Source organism: Pleurodeles waltl, chromosome 1_2, assembly GCF_031143425.1.
Source record: "Pleurodeles waltl isolate 20211129_DDA chromosome 1_2, aPleWal1.hap1.20221129, whole genome shotgun sequence".
Lineage (NCBI taxonomy): Eukaryota > Metazoa > Chordata > Amphibia > Caudata > Salamandridae > Pleurodeles > Pleurodeles waltl.
In genome coordinates, this window is record NC_090437.1 from 1,262,357,231 (window position 1) to 1,262,371,583 (window position 14,353).

The following is a 14,353-nucleotide window of genomic DNA, read 5'->3' on the forward strand; positions in this document are numbered from 1 at the left end:
GAGGCCGCCTTCCAATATGCGGTCATCATGGGTACGGGCCACGAGGTTGTGGGATAGGAGAAAATAGTCAAGTCGGGATTGGGTGCCATGTACCGGTGAGAGAAAAGTAAATTCTCGTTCTGTAGGGTGGGGCAGCCTCCAGTGTTCCACTAGGCCGTTGTCCGATAATATGTTGGTCTGTACGGCTCTGTCTGCATTATTACTGATGTCCAAGGGTCCTGTTCTGTAAAGTACTGCATCTCTGACTATGCTCCAGTCCACTCCTATTACATAGCGAGATGCCCCTATCTCGGTCAGGAGTCGGTTGATTTGTAGGAAAAAGAGGCGTTTTGGGCCAGTTGGTGCGTAGACCGAGCCCACACACAGTGAGGAGTTGCCTATCTTTAATTTAGCAAATACCTAGCAACCCTCGGGGTCAGTCCATGATTTAAGAACGGTATGGGGGAGGGTTTTACGCAGCAATAGCGCCACTCCGCATTTTCTTGGGGTAGTCTCCGTACTGGGGGAGGGTGGATTACAACTAAACAGGGCGGTGCCCACCCAGTCACGTCGCAATTTTTTGGGATTTTGGACTGTCTAGATGCGTCTCTTGTAATAGGACAATGTCAGCCTGTTTGGAATTGGGATAGGATAGAACTTTTTTCCGCTTTATGAAGTGGGTGAGGCCATTTACTTTCCATGATATGATCCGCAGAGGCACTGCTGGTACTCTGTTCACCTTATAGAGACCTACCTGGGTGTGGGGGCACTTGGGGCAGGGCAAAGAGGAGAGGATGGGGGGGTTAAGGGGAGGAAGAGTAGGGACTTGGCAAGGACTCTAGAGACGGGGAGGGGGAATAGGGAGAAGAGAGGGCGGAAGACAGGTAGGGGAAAGAGAAGACGGAGGAGGAAAGGGGGTAACTACAAAGGAGTGAAACAGGTGAACAAGACTGAAAGAGAAAAGGAAGATTAAGAAAAATTAAAGAAAGAAAAACGGGACAAAAGTCCCGGCGTTCTCGGACTGTAACCTGTGGGTCTAAAACCCAGGCCTATTGAGCTCCAGTGCCCGACCAGTGGGCCCCAGACCGAGGGAGGCAGCGCACGCGCGGCGCCCCGGCCCCCCCCCATAATCTGGTTCTCCCATCTACACCCAGATATGGGCGACATAAAGGGGGGGAGGGGAGGTGGGGGATATAAGGGGAGGGCTGTGTATAGGGTATGTGTGGCTCACGTAATATCTTATGTCCGAAAGCGTGCTGGAGCTGTATCTCGGGAAGGGGGGAGAGGGGGCGAAAGAAGGGGACAGGGGGACGGTGCTGCGTGGGTCTGTGATGATTTTGGGAGGTAGCATCAATACCCTGGTCGCATCCAGGAGGATGGAGCCGCAGAGACGACGTGTGTCAATTTTATCGAAGCCAGAGGGGGGGAGGGTGTCGAGGTGCGGATGGATTGCCATAAGGGAGAGGGAAGTACTACAATGCTATTGTATGTTAGTCAGATGCAATAATACGTTGTCATTCATTGCAGACATTTTCCAACCATCATTGAGAACAATCAAAATTAAAACAAATTGTTAACGGATGGGAACAGTGTAACAGTTCTAAGGAGATGCTTAATATCTATTTAGAGGACAAACGGGAGTCAGTCTACTGAAAGAAGACATATTTTTAAGTCTCTAAGAAAAGGGAAAACAAAGAAGAGTGTACTAAAACATGTGATAATAAGCAAGAATATTCAAACACTATCGAAAACAATCAGCGGCAATGGCCCCCAGTGATAGTATGTCTATGAGTTCACAAAATCAGGTACTCATCTCTCCGTTTTGTCTTCTCCGCAACGAGATCCCTTTGCCACGTTCGTGACAGCCCATGGTCGACAATAGGGAGTGTCCTGAGGGGCACAGTGTTTTCTCGTCCTCAGGTGGGGTCCATCGTGGGTTTCAAAGGGGAGCGGGATTTGTCTCTTTCCGATAACTGTGTGTGCATCACTACAGCTTGGAGTACTTGGCCCCTGTCGTCGTAGCTTTTTGTGAGTCTCTCTAGGTCTCTTTCCCTGATTTGGGGGTCTATGGTGAATCGCCCTTCAGGTTCAGATGCGGGTGCCAGGTGGCCGGCTCCCCAGGGTAGGCCCCGTATGTCCTCGGGGTCTAGGCAGTCATTTCCATGGATTGGGTCTGGTTTTGGAGTCCTTCTAAGAATGCTCTCAGGTCCTCCAGGTCGTAAAAGTTCAGTGATTCCCCATTTTTGGTGATCCACATCCTGGCCGGCTCGAATAGGCCAAATTTCACATCTAAGCGACGAAGCTGGGTACGGAAAGATAGGAAGGCTTTCCTTTGTTCTGCAGTCTCCATGGAAAAATCAGCTGATATTCGGATTTCCAGGTTACCCGATCGGAGCGGCCCTTGTGTTCGGGCCGCCTGTAGCAGTTGGCGGGCCTGCATATGTTGCAGCATACAGACTATAATTGGACGGGACGGCCATTTCCGTCTTGTCTCTTGGGGCCCAGTCTGTGCGCCCTCTGGAATTCCAAAGGGGGATCAAATGTTATGTCCGTTAGTTTGGGTAGTATATCCCGCAAGTAGGAGAATATGTCGGCACCTTCAACACCCTCTGGAATCCCAAGGAGGCAAACGTTGTTCCTGCGGCTCCTGTCCTCCAAATCTGTCAGCTTGCTACGAAGGTGCAAGAGTTCTAGGTCTCTATCGGTCCAGGAGGCTACTTGAGTTTCCACTGTTGCCACACGTTGGTCGAGCCCGGATATCTGCGACTGGAAACCGGCTATATCCAGGAGCATAGATCTTGTCTCCGCCGTCAGCGCCACCATGGCGCTGTCCATACCCTCCAATTTACGGCTCACCGCCGATATCTCCTGTAATATAGGGTCCATTGTCGCGCCTTGTGTGTCATCTGCCATGCTGGTGCGAGGGAGGGGTGGAGGGTCCTCTGATGTGGGATGTTTCTGCTGACGGAGGGCTTCAGGGAATAGTAGTTGGCGGGCTGGTTTACCCGTTGTTTTGCCCGCCGTCTTGCCCCTGGGCATTGCGGGTTCCCCCGTATAGGTAGGGATCCAAAGGGTGTCTGACTGTGACGTAGCAGATGCAGAGAGTATTGCAAAAGGGAGGGGGAGTGGGGAGGGAGGTAGGTGATCAACAGTTTCGGATGAGTGCTTTTTTGGCTCGCGGCAAGATCTCAGGGATCAGGCCTCCGGGCGTGCGGGCAGAGCGCAGATCCGGCACAAGTACAGTCTCAGGCACTCCCTGGCTTTTCCAAGGGAGGGAGGAGGTCGATGTGGTAGTAAGTCCGGAGGGGTGTTAATTGGAGATGTGGGGGCCAGAAATGTTCCCTGCGTAGGCACCAGCGGCTTCCCCACTCACCTGGAGGTTGTGGCACGTCTGGGGTCCCCAGAGAAGGGGAGCTCCGTGGTTCTCTGTTCCAAGCCGGGAAGGGGGGGGGGATCCTCGGCGCTGTCACCACTCCCTATGGGCCGTCCAAACGTCAACGTTGTGGCCGCCGGGAAAGGAGTCCACCAGGCACCGAGCAAGTGGGTTCGCAAGCACTCACAGCCCCCACCGTCTAGAAAGAAATGAGGCATGTCTCCTGCGTCTGTGCTCCTGGATACTTGAAGCCGCGGCGCCCCTCTCGCTGCAGGCCTAAGTGGTAGTGGGAGGTGTAGGTGAAGAAGCAAATGTCTTATTAGAAGGACAACCGTGTTGTGTCGCGCTGCTGTAGGGCTTATGCAGCGTTCCCTTCAGGACAGGATTTCTTTTTTTTTTGTATTTTTTAAAAATATTTTTTCCCCCTTTTGTTATTTTTAGGGGTTTTAGTGTAGTTGCAGTTGTTGATGTGGGGGGGCATGCGGGGGCTACCAGTGATGCCTCTGTGTCATCGTCCTCGCTCCCTGTGCTCCCAGAGGGGGGAGCGTGTGTTCTCTGCGCATGTCGCCGATCCTCGACGCTCGTCTTGTTGCTGGTTGGGGGGCCTTCGGTGTGCCCCCGGCACCGCCACCCCCGGCCCACCGCATAGCGGAGCTCGGCTCCTAGGCGGCCATCACTATTCGTGGCCAGACCACGCCCCACAAAAACTATTCGTAAAGACTTATTCCACTTTGCATATGTGTGCTGCATGATGCAGCGTGTGCAAGGGGGAAGTAAGGTATTTCTTCTTGCTGCATCAGCCTTGGGTAGATGCACCAATTTTGGTGAAACCCAGGTTTACAGACTTTAGTAACTCTGTGTTTGTGTCAAAATGCATAGCTGAGTACAGGAACATCCATTCTCCACACATGTAACACCTCCCCGACGTAGGGTAAGGCAATGTAGCGCCCGGTGTTGTGGTGTGCTACTTTTTAGGGAAAACCCCCATGCTAAGTCACGCAACTCTTGATTTGCATGGCTTAGTAAGTCCTGGAAAACATTTGGGGCCATATTTATACTTTTTGACGCAAAACTGCGCTAACGCAGTTTTGCGTTAAAAAAATTAGCGCCGTCTAACGCCATTTTGAAGCGCCGTGCGGGCGTCAAATTTATACTTTGACGTACGGCGGCGCAACCAACAGGTGGGAGTCATTATTTCGTGACGCACACAGCGGCGTCAAGTCGTAAAGGAAACCAACGTAAAGGCGACGCACATCACTGTGGGTCAATTTACGACAGCGCAATCCGGAAAGCGCTGTTTTTTTTCACGCTATTGCATTACATTTTTGCGCTCAAACTGCCCTTTCAGCAGAGGAGAGCCAAAATGGATCCCAGATGCCACAACAGACCCCAGGAGGATGAGAGCAGACCAGCCAGGAGGATCCATACAGGAACCAGGACATTTTTAGAAAAAAAGAAAGTGTCGCTTCAGTGAAGAGGAGCAGGAAATCCTGGTGAAAGAGGTGACGGAACACCAGCACCAACTTTTCATCTCCTCTAAATTGCCACTCAGTAGGAGAGAGGCCATATGGAAACAAATAGTGGACAAGATCAACAGTGTGGCTGAAGAACGCCGCACAGTCACTGAGTGTAAGAAACGCTGGCATGACTGCAAACATAAGACAAAAGAGAAAATGGCCAGGAACAGGACGGCAGCAATGCAGACTGGATGGGGGAGTCCAGCACAACAGGAGGCCCTGGACCACATGGAGGAGATGGTCGCAGCCGTCATCCCGGAGGAGATCGTCACAGGGATTCAAGGACAGGACAGCGCAGACTACCACGACACAACGCACATGCAGGGTAAGTCACATGTGGAAATAAATTGCAATAATGGGGACTGTAAGCAGGGGGGGGGATACCTACTACACAATGCATGTAAGTCAGCACATATATGAAGTGGCATGGGTAAAGGGGCACGGCAGGGGGGCATGCCCAGCACAGACTGAAGCTGGGGCACGACAAAATACAGCACCAACAACAGTCCCATGGGGCCATCCTGTAATTACAACAATAGAGCCAAGGGAAAGCAGCGACAGGTGGGAAGCCCACTACATCAAACTCACATCCAGGCACTTGTATAGCAAAATCTATCCTACATCAACTAGGTCCCTATCAGTAATGCAGTAGCCAAAACAACAACTGCAATGTAACTGCCACAACAGTTGACAATAATACCTCTCATCTCTGTGCAGCTATAGTACCAAATGGCAGGAACCTCCCCATGGAACATACATACCTAAATTAGGGGGCGAGGATGACATCCGCAACTATTCATAGAAATAAGACAAAGGCACCAGTACACTCAAATGCCGAATGTCCATACCTGACACATACATAAGCCAAACTAAACAGCAATAGGAGCCACACAGCACTAAGGACACACACATGCTGCATACGTCAGGGTCCCTCACGTGCCTGGCTAACAAGGCTACATCACTAATGTCATACTGCTCAGACAACACCTGAGGAGGGGACACAGGCAACTGGTCACTGAAACACACCTGCAAAGTCTGACAACCAAATAGGACATTCATACGATAAACAGGCCAATCCAATTAGACACACATGACCCAACATCATCTTCAAACATCAACAATGTTTACATCCATACCACATCCTAACATTGACATGCATAGGTAATGCCAGGTAACATGTACAGTTCATGCAATGTGAATAAAAAGTGTATGGGGCAGGTCCTGAGAGGCAAGTGTGCTGGCAGGGCAGTCACAACACCCACAGTCAGTCAAAGTGTATTGTGGCAAGTGTAACGTATACTTTGCGCATTAGCCTCAGGCTGGAGGCCTTTGTGCATCTTACCCTGAATGTACTTATACTCATTTGCTCACATCTAAGAGCCTCAGAGCACTTTGCACTAAAAATGATTCTCATTGCCCTTCCTATCAGTTAATTTAGCAAATAGCCAGTCCTAAGGTGTTGTCAATTAGTCAAATCACACTGTTTTGCCTACTTCTGCACTGGAGTTTGCCAGAACATATTCACTCTCTGCCCCAGTCAAGGATACAGTCTGGTACGTTGCTGATAGATGTGGTAGGGGTTAAGGTTTGGCATTCCTGCGTAGGGAAACTTTGTCATCACGATGACATATGACTTATAAAATCACTTCCTTGTCCCAAGATATGCAAGAGGGAGTTTCCAAACAGAGAAACACAACTAGATGCTGCCTGCCTTGCTGCTGATGCACAACCAGATCACAGGCCATTCCTCTGATATGAGGGATGATGTCTCCCCAGTGATTCCGACAGGCAAGCTCCAAACTTAACATGCTGTGCTATACATAGAACAAGCAGAGGGAGAGTAGAAACTGTTAGGCACCATGATAGCTGTGTACTAATGTATTACTCTCCTGCGGACTATTTCAATTCTAACAGTGTGTATTGTTTGGGTTATTGTGGCTCACACCTACATTTCAAGAAGTCAGTTGTACAATGAAACCTCATATTAAACAAATACTGTCTTTCTCATTTGTGTATGGGAACATACCGGAAAAGACATAATTGTGTAGGATCTGAGTGACCACGACTTCCCTGAGAAGTTCCAAAGATGTCATGCGCTCGGATGTCTAAACATTCCTTTGATGTGGGAGACCAGAGGCACTGCTAGTTAGTCTGAGCAAAATGAAATATCAGGGTGACAGAGTTATTTACAAGTGGGTCAGACTTAGTCCCCCACACCATTAGCTATCCTGCTGCCTAGAAAGCCAGTAATCACATGTAGGATAATGAGAGCCCACCCAACAAAATGTCCCTCCATAACAATAGTTAAACACCAAGGGAGGAGTAGGACAAAAACACGCCTATTCCTAAATAATTACAAAGCAACACCTAGAGGCGATCAGGCAGACATGTCTGATAGCTCCATATCATACATGTGACACACAGGTGGGCCATAGGCCTACAACAATGCCCTATGACGGACAGCATATACCAAGACAAACACAGAGCACAAAGTTAAAGCATCCAAAGGCTTGTATCTTAGTGCAAAATTGTCACAACACAGACACACTAATTGTACCCTGTTTCATTGCAGAGGAACACGGATCTCCTGCCGATATGCCTGTCCCTGAGTTCCCTGATGACATGGATGACGAGCCCATAAACATCCCACAAGAGACCATTCAAATGGTCCTTGAAAGCCTCCAAACCCCACCTTCAGTCACAAGGAGGAGCACAGAAGAAGCAGCCACCACAGGAGAACCACCCGCCACCCCAATTGTAAGACCTGCCAGCTCCAACACAGCTGAGGACTCTGACGACACTGGCACCAGCTTCGAAAGAACCGTCGTTGGGGTCCAGCGGGAGCTGGCCAAGGAGGTGCGGGTGGGGATGCAAACTATGGCAGCCAGCCTTGAGGGGGTGCATTCGTGCATGATGTCAACTGCTGATCAGGCAGCTGCAATGCAAGCCCGAACATCGCTCTTGCAGGAACTTTTAAAAACACAGAAGGAAATCTGCACAGCTGTCATCCAGTTGACACAGCAACTCCAACTGCAAGCCAGTCAACGTGTGCACGAAAGCAACATAGAACCCCTCAGGGCCGACCTGGCTGCCTACCATCGTGATGTGGCTGCCATTCTGAAAAACCAGCAGGCCCTCCTTGCTGCAGTACTGCCCTTCATAACTCGACAGGGATCAGCCCCCGGGATGTCTGCCTCCATGTCTTCTAACACTGAGGTGTGTGTTGCCCCTTCACAACCAACAACAACAAGGACACACCAGGCAACACACACATCAGAAGAAGAAGACATGGAACAGATAACATTCACACGCAAGAGTACCCGGAAGCCCTAGTCCCTGCACCATGGCCTACTCTGACCAAGGTCCTACGTTTTGTCAAATGCCAGTCTCACTACAACTACACTCAATGACTCTTTGGCAATCCACTGTATGACTTGTCCCCATTGCCAGTGAATGTCTCTCTCCTACTATTTGGCAATTCCTGTCCCTCTGCACTGTCTGTGACATCACCCCAGCATGTCAGGAGCATCATCCACACCCCTTCTGTAGGATCACCATGTAATTATGTACCAGAACGGACTCAGCAAACATGGTGAATGGACATTTTGCACTACACCATCTATAAATAAATATCACTTGCACACCTATTGTGTCTCTGTGTTATTTCACACTTCAACTGTCAGTACATAACTCCAAAGTGGCTGTGTGGCAACCATGTAGATTCTCTATACTACTGTCCTGATTTAATGTATACTGAAACATCTGTGCAGTGGCCAGGATTGCATCATAGCCTTACCATACTGAGGAAAATAACTGATGAAGGGACTAAGCACACACAATCATGCTGTGTTGGACAGAATGATGCACCATCTATAGCTATTCTAGACAACTAATGGTGGCTGAGAAATGTAGGCACCATGCAATACTTAAATAAGAAATAATGCCGTAAAATGTAAGGAGTCATTAATAAATTACACTGCATCAATCACCCTTACGGAGTATACTTCCATGAAGGAAAGTCATGCTGAATCAGTACACACATGATGTAGGTCAGCAATGACAGCAACAAGACAAGAGTGTGAACAATTCCTCATCTACAAAGATCTCCCTGAACTTCACACTGCTGTCCGACCTATCTATTTACCCACAATAACAAGTCTGGAAGCACTCTTTGTGAAGTAGGATACATACCGAAACAAACCCTTGGTGATCAATGCACACTACCAATGGTGGGTCTCCCACATGGTGGATACTTACCAAGTTAGCACACGGGTAGCTGGCATGTTAAACCTCAATATCCTGGGGATAGCGAGCATAGGACACAAATGTCATACTAAAACATTCTGCTACACTGATGTCAAGGCCATGATAATGTAGCACCTAACGCATCATGTAAAGGGTTAACTAAATTTTTATTTCAATGAAGTAATAAAAGAGGCAACTAAGGGAAAGGTAAACCTACACTAATCTAACCTGACTACTACTAACCCACAACTGTCCCTAACTAACCTAAGCTAAACTTACTCTACACATGTAACGAAATGATCTAAACATCAACCCCCCACCCACCATTATGAGACAAGACACATGCAGGACAACACTTACTAACCTACACACATACTATACTATCCTAAACAAACATATATTTTTTTTTGCTTTTTTTTTTTTTTAAACAGGAATCCCATTATTGCCGTCCACCCACCCACCCACACAAAAATATAAGATAGAAAGAATAAGGACCCCCTACCCTCTTCCCTAACACTAACTAAGCTAATTACCTATACTTATCCTATAACTAATCCCCAAAACCCAACTAACAGTATAAAATAGGAAAGAGGTGAGAGGGGGGTAAAAGTTCAAGAGGGCAAAAGTACTACAGATTTGCCCTCCGTAGTGTGCGCTTGATGGAGCGGACCTTCTTTTTGACATAACTCATGTCCTCCCTCAGGTTGTCCACCTTTTTCACCAACTTGTCCAATTTTCGGGACAATGCCAGGAAGGCAGCTGGGTCCACAGGAGGGTCTGTGCTAGTTTGCGTGCCGGCGGAGGTTGATGTTGTGGCAGGAGTTGTTTGGCCACGGGACAGTCCTGCTACCACCACACGGCTGGGTCCAGGTCTGGAGGAAGATGCAGGGTCCATTGCTGAAGACGTTGCTGGGTCCACTTGGGCAGACCTGGTGGATGTGGTGTTGGTGGTTGTTGGTGGCACTGTAGGGGGAGCCTGTGGTGTGGCCCACCACGCCCCAGAGGCCCGATCTGAATGGTACTTGCGGCCCATCCTCCGATACCCACACTGCACCTGCAGGATGTGCCTGTATCTCATCGCACGGCGCTCAAAATGGTTGCGATCTGCGGCACTCAGGTTTGCAGCTGTGAAGAGAAAAGGCAAATATTTAGCTTTGGATTTGCATTGGGTGGAATAGCACAATGGGTTATTTGTCCATTACTAGAAATGTATTGGTTGCAGCAATTGTCACAACATAGTTCACGGAAAGGCTCAGAGGAAGTACATGTGAAACATGCATACATAAGGGCATATCACACCTAGCATATCCATGTCTCTACATGATGGATGACATCACCCTAAACTACTCATCCAAATCATACCTAAGGCCTTTGACATCATGGCAGCACCTCTTCCGCATACTGACTTCACTACATATGTCACTCTATGTGATGACAATCACACTCCTCACTCAATGCCATTTGGAATTAGTTGTGTGCTAAGATTGAACCCATGGGCCATAAACAAATGTCAACACTAGGGGCCAGATGTAGGAATTTGGAAAATGCAACTAGCAATTTGCAATGCAGAACGGTGTCTCTGACACCGTCTGCGAGTCGCTATGGGGTCGCTAAGACCCACCTCATGAACATCAATGATGTGGGTTCCAAGTTGCGCCACCTTAGCGACTATGGGCACTCACGGGGATGGAGGCCTGCTGGGAACAGCAGACCTCCATGGACGTGACTGCTTTTAACTAAAGCAGGTTATTTTTCCCCAAGTGTAGGCCGTTTACCTGAAAGGAAAATGAGCTGCACTTAGTAAAAAATTACAACAACTTCAATCTTGGATTATTTCACGGTAATTAGTGGTCCCTTAGACCACTGGCTGTTTTGTACAGGATTATTTAGGTCCACTCACAAAGGTGAAGGGTTACAATGGGGACCCCTTCCAGTTAGCAAGTGGGTTACCATCCACTTCAAGTGGATGATAACTGCGACTCACTTTGCAACCACGTACTCGGTTGCAAATGGAATTGCCTACCACTGTGAGTTGCAAGTAGGTCTGGAAAACCCCTTCATATTTTGCATTTGGAAAAGCATTTTGCTAATATGTTCATGATCACCAAATACATTTCGGAATAGGAAACAGACGTTTGCAACTCACAAACAGAAATTTATGACATTTGCAACTTGTAAACAGTTTGCTACATCTGGCCCTAGGTACTAACTCAAGTCACAAAAGGTGTCAAGTACGTGTAACATACTGGTTGCTACAGTCCTAGGTACCCTGTTTCACAGTAACATCCCAGTCTTTGTGGGTGGTGTGGGAAGAACAACCAACAATCCCATGTTCAATGCACACCCAGGAGTGTATAGAAAGTTCAACAAGTATGTGCCTTCACACACAACACCTATGAAGGGCTAGCAACACGTTGTAGTCAGCCAAACATTGACACATCCCAGGTCCACACATGTCAATATGATATGACTTAGGCCAACATGACATACTATCAGTGAGGCATGTTTTACAACACACACAGAGGAGGTAGAACACCCATTCTCATGATTCGACAGAACACCTAAGCCATTGCACTCAAGTCACACACACTTCTAGTTCACCTTGTGGAAGTACATGCCCCCGGAAGATCCGACCTACAGTGTACACAGTCCATCCTCAACTAGGAAGAAGCACTTGTCATCAAAGCCATGTGCCTAAGCTATCTGGGAGACTGTCAGTCTGATATGCAGACTCCGTTCATGGCAAGTCCCTGACCAAGTCTAACATTGACCAGTGTATTCCAAATGAGTCATCCCATTCCCCATTGCCGCCCAACTGGAATGACCTACAGCCCCTCAATCTGAGAGATGGCTAGGTATTGCTTTACAGAAACATAAGTCCTATTTGATATCACACTAAAACAACAATGCCAATGAACGGCCAGCGCATCAAATCATGAATTCTCTTGAACACACAGTAATCCATCATGCTTCATTACCAAACAATGAAAATAGCACTCAGGCGACACTCACTGTAGGTATCGGGGTCGTCAAAATGTGCCACCTCTCCCACGGTGTACAGGGCTGGTCCACCTGTAAAGCATGAAAGGAAGAATATACTCAGACTGGGTGAACTGACAAATAATTTCAGTTACAATGACACTGTGTGAATATGACATGGTAATGATAGACTTTCCCACATGCTCATACTGCATGGATGACTTTGTATTCAACATTAACATTGGATGAGTCTCCTGCTACAGTTACACACCCTACTACACACATGCAGTGGCCAGGACAGTCATGTGTCGTCCAAGTTAACCCTACATTAGTATGCCCCAACAATAATGTTATCCATACATCTCAGCATGTGCATCCCAGAGAGACATTCCAAAACTGGTTCCATGAGGACTGCATGACCACTCACAATCAAACAGGCTAGGTGGACATGTTCAACACACAGCAACCACACACACATGTGACATATGTGTGGACAACATATCTAACTTCATGTGACGTGAAGGCAACACACATGTATAGCATCATCATGGGTTTCAAATTTTCTGTCTAGCTATGGCGTCTACATATGTAGGTATGTTGTTTCTACATGACTTACTCACTGGCCATTATGACCTGTAGAGTACAAATAGAGCCGTTAACATGTTGCTTGTCTGACACAAATGCAACACTACATTACATACAGCTACTGGCATCTGGTATGTGTTGCAAAAATGAGCCATCTGACTGCTAGCATTGGTCTTCATACACATTCTACAACAAATACACATTAGGGCACATATGTATACCTTTGTAGCGCATCATTTTGTCATGCAGGGAGGGGGCAAAATAGCAAAATACAGATAGATGTTGCAATTTGCTGCTGTTATTGCGTGAAAATGTGTTGCAAAAATGGGGATATATGTGTATAAACATGGGCCTAGGTTTCCCTAGCATTACACACAGTCAGCTACTTATTTAGGAGATTGGGTAACAATCATCACATGTTCCCACACAGATTTCTATTATTCCCATGTAATTGATTTGTACTCACCAACATGGCCACCAATCCTGATTCCCAGGTGGTCCAGCAGGTCCTGTTCCCTGGTGATCAGATCTGCCCAGCGGTGCTTCAATTGATGGACATTGTGCATGCTCCCGTAGACCCGGACCAGGTGATGGCGCACCTTCTCCCACCGGATTTTCCTAGCCTCCGTGTGATACCCCTGTATCACACGGCCCCCAGCCTCCAGCATCAGTGGGAGGAAATGGCTAACTAGCCATATGAATCCCCCCAATTCATCTTCACCCATCCTGGACAGGCGAGGCCTACCTGACATATTGACTGCTAGAAAAATAGACAAATGAAATAAGAAAGTAAAAGTGGGAAATGGGGAAAGGTAGAGGTGTGAAGGAAAAGGAAAAAGGAGAAAAATAGCCCAACTAACCCCCAAAACTATGCTACCCACAACAGACTCCCACAGACAATACAAACAATCACAGGAATAGACAAAACAAGACTAAACAGACTGAGACAATGTTATGCAACAAGAATAGATTCACAAAAAGACAAAATACAAGGGACACAGGACACAAAAGCAGTAAAACACAGGACAACACCTTTCACACAACCACACAGTCTAGATAAATCTGAGACTGCAAAGTGAAAGTGAAAGTTAACTCCCAGTGCAGATTTTGTAAACAGGATATCCTATTACATCACTTCCTGCAGAAAATGTCCGCCGTTTTTATTTTCCCATTATGCGTCATATTTTCACGCATACACAATTGTGCGTCATTTTTTTTGACACATTACATTGCACATGATGCTGAGTCAAAAAATATGATATGAATATTAATAATTTTTCAATGTACATGAGATGACCAACATATTGTTCATGTAGCGTCAATTTTTCCACGCATACATCATGGGCGTCATTTTTCTCCACGTACAGTAGTGCACATGATGCTGAGTCAAAAAATATGATATGAATATTAATAATTTTTTAATGTACATGAGATGACCAACATATTGTCCATGTAGCGTCAATTTTTCCACGCATACATCATGGGCATCATTTTTTTCCACGTACAGTAGTGCACATGATGCTGAGTCAAAAAATATGATATGAATATTAATAATTTTTGAATGTACATGAGATGACCAACATATTGTTCATGTAGCGTCAATTTTACCACGCATACATCATGGGCGTCATATTTTTTCCACGTACAAGAGTGCACATGATGCTGAGTCAAAAAA

At 47.2% G+C, this 14,353-nt stretch overlaps 1 protein-coding gene across 2 annotated transcripts in view; it reads right to left on the minus strand.

The window, feature by feature from the left end:
• The window catches only part of CTNNA2 (catenin alpha 2), a 2,570,005-nt gene that overhangs the window by 29,832 nt on the left and 2,525,820 nt on the right, over positions 1–14,353 (minus strand). The window lies entirely within an intron of this gene.